The following is a 10,444-nucleotide window of genomic DNA, read 5'->3' as shown; positions in this document are numbered from 1 at the left end:
GTAGGAATGGTAATCTCAGAATGGGATTCCACCAAGTTAGCTTATTGTCTGTGCTTACTAGGGCAGGCAGATCTCTGAATTCATTTATAATGTTGAAAAGAAAAAAAAAAACTGTACTTGCTGTCTTTTCCTAAGAATCAAAGAGCTAAGGTCATAAAATGCTGATTTATAGGATATTCAAATGTGAACCTGAAGTAAATGACTGACTTGATATGTAAATAAAAGACTGGGCTTTGGTCTGTGAAAGAGAGCTATCCAGAGAGAGCAGCTTAGAGAGTGAACACAGCTCTTTTAGAATTTTTCTAGCAGGATTTCTGACTTTGGTCAGAAAAGACCAAATATTTTTTTTCTACCAGCTTTTCCAATTTTGGTTAGAAAACCCATGAGCTATCCAGAGATTTAAAATTTTGTTGTAGCAAGAGAGAGACATCTTGAGCAGAGAGCTGCCTGGAGAGCCATGTCAAGCAGGACACAGAGCCATCAGCTTATATTCCATGATTGACTTTGTGTCATTTCTTCTGCTGCTCAGAAACACCCCTTCTCTTGGGAATACCTCTCCAAGTCAAGGCTGGTCCTTGACAATCTATCTTTAAAAAATAAAACAGAAAAATTATAAGAACCACAACATGGAGAAAATACTTTGAAATTCTGTGGTTTTGATATATGACATAACCATTGCAATCAGGAACACACACCTGTGCCTACCTACCTACTTACACATGCACACGGGCAGGGGGTTAAGGGTCAAGATCATATCACCTTATTGTCTCGACTTTTAGGTTAAGGAGTACAGATCTGAAATATTGTTACTGGTTTACCATCGCATTTTAAGGACTGATAGAAAGTAAAGTGTTCAGACTTGAGTGACATGATATAAATGATACTTATGAAAACCAACAGAAGGCAATGCATTGCTTAGTATGGGGAAAACTACAAATTTCAACAAAGAGATTTTAAAGCACAAAGACTTTAAAGTGGTTCATGCCTGTATGACCAACATTTGAGAAGTGGGGGCAGGAGGACAGCTGGATTTAGAGGCTATGAATGGAGCTTGTAGTGAATTTCAGAGCATCCTAAGCTTAAGAGTCAGACCTGGTTTCAAAACAACAACAAAAAACATACAATTTAATAGTTTTCCTAGACAAATCAGAGAGCAAAAATGTTTGCATTGCCACAACTAAGGGAAAAAGTAAATCAAGTAAAGGGTTGACTTCAGTTCTATCTGAGAGAATGCTGGAGTATCTTGGGTAATTGATAAGGATGCCCGGGAAGGGAAAGCCGTCCTTTGCATTACATTAGAGTGAGAAATGGCTGCTGCAACAGCATGTGTACAGTTAGTAGGCCTGGCTTGAAGGCAAGGACATAGATTATAAAAGGATCTCTGAGAATAGAGTTGAGGGAAGACTGATAAGTGACTGGAAAGGAAAAATGTAGAAAAAGAAAGAAAAGAAGGAAGGAAGGAAGGAAGGAAGGAAGGAAGGAAGGAAGGAAGGAAGGAAGGAAGGAAGGAAGGAAGGAGGGAAGGATCATTTGTAGACTTCTGACCCTGGGGAGATGAGGGAAGACTGAGAAGTGACTGGAAAGGACAAATGTAGAAAAAGAAAGAGAGCATAATTTGCAGAAGTCAGAAAAAGATACCAAGACTGAATAAAATAGCAAGCAGCATTGGCAGCCTGATCAGCCAAAAAAAGATAAGAACTCCATACTATGGCCTTGACAGATACAAGGGCATTTGTGATTAGTAATTCAGGGACACATAGGCCATATGATGGAGGGTTGTGAGAAAATGAGAGGTTAGAAAGGGGATCTGTGAAGGTTATTTTTATCCCAAATTATTATCTGAAAAGCTGCAGAAGAAGAAACATACAAGCAATGTTGTGACCTTAACATTTGTGTTCCTCCCAGTTCCAAACTAGTGCTGAAGCCCTAAGCTACTATATAATGGTATTTGGAGATAGGGTGTTAGTGAGAAAATTGAAGTTAAATTCGGTCACAATGCCAGGTTGATTATGGTAGGATTAGTGGCCATACAGAATGAGAAAGAGATTGCTGGTTGCTCAATGAGTACTAAACCGTATTTAGACACCTGTCAAAAGTTCTGGTGTGCTATTGTAAGGTTGGGTGACCAAATAGTGTTTGTGTACTACACGTCTCAGAAAGCTAGAAGAATGGATTTTTGACATATTTGCCATAAATAAGTAATCGGTGTTTAAAGACATAGTCATGACTAACTGGTGATACAATGATTGCACACACTGAACCATTGTGTTGTGTGTGCAGTTTTTGTGTTTTTATATATCAAGTAAAAATAAAGTTAATGTAAACAAAACAAAAGAATGAGTGGAAGTGGTCATACATGCATTTGGGAGGCTTAGGGAATCAAGAGTTTATAGCCAATATGGAATATACCGTAAGACTATGTATCAAATAATTAATTTTAAGAAAAGAAAAGGGGGGCCAACAAACAAGGAAGTGATCCAAGTTCAGTCACTGAGACCCAAATAGTGGAAGGAGAGAGCCAGTTCCCCTTAATTGTCTGTTGTCTTCCACACACAGTATGGTACATGCATATCCATACACATACAGGCAGACAATATAGATACTAAAGTTAAAAAAAAAAGCTAGACCACCTAATGTATGATGTTTTGTTATAGTAGTCAAAGTTCAATAAAGACAACAACCAAAATGAGATTTTATATCAAGAAATTGGCCTTTAAAATATTATTTAAAATTGGCAAGACTGGTTTTTCAAGAATGAGGAGACACCAATGAGTGAGAGATTTGAAAAAAAAAAAAAAAACATTAGAAAGGCTAATTAAGGAAGCAGAGATTTCCCAAACCAGGAGGAAGTGGTACTGAGAACATAGCACAGGAGTTCATTTTAAATCAGGGGTGGGGGACTATTCGGAATTAAACAGAGCAGTTTGCAGAATCACCGCTGGGGACCAGTTATCAAGATGTTTATTATTCTGCATACAGGCAATACTAGAATAAAATGCCAGATTAGAGAAAGACTAATGCCTAATCCACAAAATGCCTAATTGATAGGAGGGTGGGAATGGGGGACAGAGCTAATCACTGTACATGTTTGAAATCCTCAAGTGACAAGAAATAAATAATATCAATTGAGAGGCATGCTGGCTTACCACAAACCCTCATAAAGTGTTTCCCCACCAACTTTGTGAAGGGTCTTTATAGAACCCTTCAACTTTATGAAGATAATGGAAATTTCTATTTCATTATAGCTATGTAACTAAATACAAACGTAGTCATTAAAGACAGTAATATTTAATTGCTTTTAAGGGAAAGGGGGGGACACATTTATCTATTATAGTCAATAAAAAGAAATAAAATATGAGTATTTCTGCACAATACTCAGCCAGAAGCATGCCTTAGAGATGTCCAATGTAACCCGGAGTGCTAGAAATATTTTTCAAGAACTAGAATTGGTTCACCTTTTCTGGGTCTGATAAATGCACAGTATTTTTATGAAATTTAATTTGTATCAAACTATATTTCAGTATTGAGTTCTTCTAAACCCACAGTGCTGGCTGGGCTCTATTATTCTATGTGTTAAATACTTTAAATAGAGCCATCTGAGCTCTAACTAATCTAACAGCCATTATTAGTATGATTTGACCCTGACCTCTCAGGCTTCCAAGACTCTCATGTTCTCCCCCTCTAAGATCTGGCAACTCTCAAATAGATATGAAGTTAGCAAATATAAGTTTCATAATTTTTTTTATCATTTATCCAGAAAGTAGTGAGAAAACAAAAGCATGATTTGTTATATAGACTAATCTATCTATAATATGCACAGCCTGGTTACAGATAATCATCCAGCCATCCTGTTGGTAAAGGAGGAAGTTTTTAAACACTGCCATCTACTGCAGAAATCACAAACTGCATGGACATTTTATAAACTAGGAAAAAAACCACAAGAGACAATGCCATATTCTGCCATTTCTCTATTAGTAAAGTGCTGAAGATGGTTTCAAATAATTGTTTGGAAGTCATTGGAGCAATTATTAGGAAGAATTACCCATTAAAGGTAAGCAAAAAATACATATTTATGACCAAGCCAGCTCAGTCACTCAACAGGTTCTCCAGACAGGAGCAAGGATTAAAAAGAAAAAGACAATTAGACAACATTGTAGCATGACCCCAGCCAGTTGTGAGGCTGAGGCAAGTTTAATTTTATCCAGTCCTTTTTATATCAATCTGGGCACATACAAAGAATATGGTCAGTCCTTAAGGCATAAACAAAGTAGTCAAGGAACAAGCAGGGCAAAAATCAAGGCACTAAACAAAGTCCCATGGTTGCTATGATATCAGGATGGTCCAGGTACAAGGAATACAATACATTCCTCTGCTGTATTTGCCTTGAGCCTACTTCATTGTCCCAACCCAGTATCAAATTCCTGCCAAATTCCTAGAAGCAGCCCCAAAAACTCTCCACATATTTACTGTTATGACAGCTTTGAAAATAACCAGCCTTGCTCAAAAGCAAGATTGAAGACTGTTTGTGGGCTCTGACATGTCAAGCCTAGTTTGAAACCAGTATGCATCGCTGTCAGTGGCCACAAACCTGTTCTGACTCACTGAATAATAATCACCTTGAACAATGAGTTCAAGTCTAGTTTTTAAAATATTTTTATAATGCCTTCAGGAAAACTAAATAGATTTTCCTTTGGCTTTTAGAGTCCTTGAAATTCTCAGTTCAAGGAAGGTCAAATAATTATATCATAATGCATACAGATAACTCATCTTTTTCTACAGATTTTTATTATAATGAGGCTGCTTTCAGGAGTATAATTTAATTCATTAACTTTCTATAACTCAACGTGAGTGTATATTTGCCAGCAATTTTTATGAGTTCTATCCATAGGGCCTTTATCACTCTAACATCAGGGGGGAAAATAACATTGACTAAATTCAAAGAAAAGAATGTGTTTTCTTTGTTGAGTCTCCATTTGTTTAGGAAAAAAATCATTATCTAAACCTCAATAAATGTTATGTTTTTATCTTTCACTGAACTGTATGATCTACTCTTTGGTCTTGCCACAATTGTCTAGCAACATTGACAAAGGTCAGGGACTTCTATGGAATAGTTAGGGGAAAGATTGAGGCCCTGAAGAGGATAGGAACTCCACAGGAAGACCAACAAAATCAACTAACCTGGACCCCTGGGAGCTCTCAGAGGCTAAGCCATCAACCATAGAGCATCTCTGAGCTGGACTGAAGCCTCCAGCACAAATGTAGCAGACATGCAGCTCAGTCTCCATGTGGGTACCCCAACAACTAGAGAGGGGCTGAGTGTGAAATCTATTCCCCAACAGGGCTACCTTGTCTGGCCTCAGTGAGAGAAGATACACCTAATCCTGTGTGTGGTGATAGGGGAGACTTGGTGTGGTGGTGGGGAGACACCCAGAGGGAGGCCATCCTTACAGAGGAGAAGGGAATGGGAGATGGGAGGAGGGACTCTGTAAAGGAAAGGTCTGGAGGTCATACAGCTTTTTGGATGTAAACAAACAAACAAATAAAAGTGCATGTTGTATTTGCCCAGAGTTTTTCCCCTTCCCTAGGAGATTTCTACAGGATTATGTGCATCCTTTCCCACTGGGGCCAGACAAGGCAGTCCTCTGCTACATATGTGCTGGAGGCCTCAGATCAGTCCATATATACACTTTAGTTGGTGGCTTAGTCTCTGGGAGCTCTGAGGGGCCAGGGTTAGTTGATACTGTTGGTCTTCCTATGGGGTTGCAATTGCCTTTGGCTCCTTTAATCCTGCCCCTCACTCTTCCACAGAGGTCCCTGACCTCAGTCCAATAGTTGAGTGTAAGTATCTGCATCTGTCTCAGTCAACTGCTGAGAGAACCTCTCAGAGGACAGCCATGCCAGGCTCCTGTCTGCATGTATAACATAGAATCAGCAATAGTGTCAGGGCCTGCTACTTGGGCATGGGGTGGATCCCAAGTTGGGCCAGTCACTAGGTGGCCTTTCCTTCAGTCTCTGTCCCATTGTTGTCCCTGCATTTCCTTTAGACTGGAACAATTCTGGGTCAAATTTTTTGAAGATTGGTGGGTGGCCCCATGCCTCAACTGGGGGCCATATCTATCTTCCTGGGGTGGTCTCTTCAGGTTCTATCTCCCCACTGTTGGGCATTTTGATTAAGGACATCCCCACTGAATTCTGGGAGTCCCCCAGGTTTCTGGGATTTTCTAGAGGTTCACTCCACCCCCTGCCACCACTAGCCCCTTGCAACACATTTTCATTCATTCCCCTGGCCCTCTGGGCTTCTCTCCTGTCTCCCCTGATACTTGACTCCTTACCCTGCTTTCCTCCTTCCCTCCTTTATTTCTTTCCACCCTGTCTCACAAGTTAATAAAGTGTTTTAGTCCTTTTGGTATGTGATACCTTGATTCTTGGGTTTGACTTTGCATTTGCTTAGATCTGAAGAAGCATTGGATTCTCCTGGAGGAAGCAGACAGAGGGGAGTTCATCAGAGTCACATTCTCTCTCAGGGCAGGGGATAGTGTTCAGACAGGGGGCCAAGTAGTGCCTCTCCTGGAGGAAGCCTCAGAGAGCTTGTGGATCTGAGGTATTCAGTTGTTAAATCTAATAATTTCACTTTGGGTATCTTGTTTCCTCATAATTACTAAAAGATAGATACGATGCATCTCCATAATAAAAAGTTCACCTACTAGAGTTCCTGGATTCAATCTCTAGCACCACCACAAAAAAGGAAAAAAAAAAAAAAAGAAGGTTAAAAGTTAAATTTTAAAATAGACATTTTATTCTAAATGGCTGTAGGTGTTAATTACATTTCCTAGTTGAATCATCTCTTTTATGGCTGTAGTTCTGTCACGTGACAGCAGTCTCTGTTCTAGAATGAGTGGACTTTAGAAGTCAACAGCCCAACTGGTTCACATAACCCATTTCAAGTCTTAAGTAGGTTTATGGTTATGTTGCTTGAGTCTTTTAAAATGATTTTTGTATAAAGAGTTCCTACTCATTAGGAGGAAACTGTTATGTATTAGGATATTAAAAATCTGATGACTGAGCTTCGGTGCTATTAGTCTAGGGAAACTGCCTGGATCTATGTACTTCAGGGCAAAGAACTGTCTGCACAACTCTTATCCAACTGAACACCAGAATGTCGCCATCTGCAGCTGCTGAGGCTTTGGATTAAATACATGACCTCACAGCCACTGTCTTCCCTTAAAGCTGAACAACTCTGTGTTAACCTGGGTCTTTTATTCTGAATGGCTAGAAGCAGGTCCAAAGGGAAAATTATTAAATATGTAAGGATTTTAGAGGAAATATGTTTGAGAAGCTTGGGATTTGGTTGAACACCAGGAAGAGTTGCCAGCTCTCTAGTAAAGTCCAACAAGGAAAGGGAGGGGGAAATGGGTGGGTGTATGCTCAGTTACCACATACTCTGGGAAAGTTCTAGAAAGTTCTAGGAAGGCCACCAGTTTACACCATTCATCAGAATAAAAAAAAATAGAGCTGTCTGGGTATCCTTTGGCATCCTTATGGAGAATGTTATGTCAATGAAATTGTTACAGTGGTTTTCAAGGACAGCAGCTGGGGCCCTGTGCTCATTTACATAAAGAAGAAAAATGATTGTTAGAAGTAAAGAGAAAGCATTGACAGGAAGAGGTGAAAAGGAGACAGAAAACAAAAGACAGATTGGTTTTTCAAGAAGCAGCGCACACCTTTAATCCCAGCACTTGGGAGGCAGAGGCAGGCGGATTTGTGAGTTCGAGGCTAGCCTGGTCTACAAAGTGAGTTCCAGGACAGCCAGGGCTACACAGAGAAACCCTGTCTCGAAAAACCAAAAAAAAAAAAAAAAGGAATTGTTTTCACTATTCTGGGTTTTTTGCCTTTCCAGATGAATTTGAAAAATGTTCTTTCTATGTCTTTGAAAAATTGTGTTGGGATTTTGATGGGGATTGCACTGAATCTGTAGATTGCTTTCAGCAAGATGACCATTTTTACTATGTTAATTCTGCCAATCCATGAGCATGGGTGATCTCTCCATTTTCTGAGATCTTCTTTGAATTTTTCTTTAGAGACTTGAAGTTGTCATACAGGTCTTTCACTTGTTTGGTTAGAATTACCCCAAGATATTTTTATACTATTTGTGGCTATTGTGAAGGGAGTTGTTTCCCTAAAACAATGGAAAAAAAGAAAGCATCTTCAATAAATGGTGCTGGTCTAACTGGCTGTCTGTATGTAGAAGAATGAAAATAGACCCATATTTGTTATGTTGTATAAAGCTCAACTCCAAGTGGATCAAGGACCTCAGCATAAAACCAGATACATTGAACCTAAAAGAAGAGAAAGTGGGAAAGAGCCTTGAACTCAACAGCACAGGGGGAAATTTCCTAAACAGATCTCCAATGGCTCATGCTCTAAGATCACGAATTGATAAATGGGACCTCATGAAACTGGAAAGCTTCTGTAAGGCAAAGTACATAGTCAATAAGATAAATCGGCAACCAGCAGACTAGGGGAAAAAAATCTTCACTAACCCCACATCCAAGAGAGGGCTAATATCCAAAATATATAAAGAACTCAAGAAAGAAACTCAAAACACCAAACAACCCAGTCAAAAAAAGGGGTATAGAACTAAAATAAGAATTCACAACTGAGAAATCTCAAATGGCTGAGACACACCTAGAGAAATGTTCAAAGTCCTTAGTGATTACAGAAATGCAAATCAAAAGGACCCTGAGATTCCACCTTACACCAATCAAAATGACTAAGATCAAAACCTCAGGTGACAACACATGTTGGAGAGGATGTAGAGAAAGAGGAACACTCCTCCATTGCTGGTGGGATTGCAAACTGGTACAACCACTGTGCAAATCAATCTGGAGGTTCCTCAGGAAAGTGGAAATAGATCTACCTGAAGACTCAGCTATACCACTCCTGGGAATATAACCAAAAGATGCCCTACCAATGTCACACAGGCACACGGTCCACTGTATTCATAGCAGCCTTATTTGTGATAGCCAGAAGCTGGAAACAACCTAGATGTCCCACGACAGAAGAATGGATACAGAAAAATGTGGTTCATTTACACAATAGAACTACTCAACTATTAAAAATGAGGACATCCTGAGTTGTGCAGGTAAATGAATGGAACTAGAAAATATCATCCTGAGTGATGGATACTTGGATATCCCCCAAAAAAGGACATGGATGGTATGTACTCACTAATAAGTGGATATTAGCCAATAATAATAATAGTAATAATAATAATACAGAACACACAAGATACAGTCCACAGAACTCAAAAAGCTCAACAAGCTGAAGTGCCCAAATGAGGACACCTCAGTCTCACTTGGAAGAAAGAAGAAAGTAATCACAAGTGGGAATGGAGGGAGAGACCTGGGAGGGAAAGTGGATGGGGGAAGGGGGAGAGTGAGGGGGAGAGGGAAGCCTGATCTAGTATTGGGTGAGCAAAAAGGAATGAAGTCCTGAGGTCCAGCAGAAAGAATGGAAACAGGCAACCTCAGGAAATAGGATGCTGGGAGAACCCTCCAAAATGCACTAGAGACCTAGAGATGAGAGACTCTCATGACTCAAAGGGAGGGGACCTTAGATGAAATGCCTAACAATAGAGAGAGGGAACTTTCAGAGCCCACCTCCAGCAGGAAGGCAGGACTTTAAGTGAGGGATGGGGTGGCCATCCCACGGTCACATCTCTGCCCCATAATTGTTCCTGTCTGAAAGAATCACAGGGATGGAAATGGAGAGGAGCCTGAGGAAAAGAAGGTTCAGCGACAGGCTCAAAGTGGGATCCAGCTCAAGGGGAGGTCCCAAGGCCGGACACTTACTGAGGCTATGGAGTGCTCACAAAAAGGGACCTATTATGAGTGCCCTTCGAAAGACACAATAAGCAAGTGAAAGAGTCAGATGCAGATGTTTGCACCCAACCAATGGACAGAAGCAGCTGCCCCTGTTGTTGAATTAGGGGAGGCTAAAAGAAGCTGAGGAGAAGGATGATCTTGTAGGAGGACCAGCAGACCAGCATCTTTTTTTTGTTTTGTTTTGTTTTTCGAGACAGGATTTCTCTGTGTAGCCTTGGCTGTACTGGAACTCACTCTGTAGACCAGGCTGGCCTCGAACTCAGAAATCCACCTGCCTCTGCCTCCCAAGTGCTGGGATTAAAGGCGTTAGCCACCACGCCCGGCTCGTGGACCAGCAGTCTTAATTAATCTGGACTCCCAAGATCTCTGAAACACTAGACCACCAAACAGACAGCATACACCAGCTGATATGAGGCCCCCAACACACATACAGTAGAGGACTTCCAGATCTGTGTTCATTCAGCAATGGTACACCTAACCCTCAAGAGACTGGAGGCCCCAGAGAATTTAGAGGTCAGGTAGGGTGGTGAGTGGGTCCATCCATGTAGAGACAAGGGAGT

General features: G+C 40.5%; 1 non-coding gene across 1 annotated transcript; it reads left to right on the top strand.

The window, feature by feature from the left end:
- The first annotated feature begins 274 nt into the window (after positions 1–274).
- On the top strand, positions 275–339 carry LOC147004986 (U7 small nuclear RNA). Its single transcript, XR_015047046.1, has one exon. It is a non-coding gene; the product is annotated as a U7 small nuclear RNA (small nuclear RNA).
- The last annotated feature ends 10,105 nt before the right edge of the window (positions 340–10,444 follow it).

The sequence above is a fragment of the Mus caroli genome, unplaced genomic scaffold, assembly GCF_978045245.1.
Source record: "Mus caroli unplaced genomic scaffold, Mus_caroli_1 scaffold_4, whole genome shotgun sequence".
Lineage (NCBI taxonomy): Eukaryota > Metazoa > Chordata > Mammalia > Rodentia > Muridae > Mus > Mus caroli.
The sequence above is the reverse complement of the archived record's forward strand: the minus strand, read 5'-3'. Positions and strand labels throughout refer to the sequence as shown.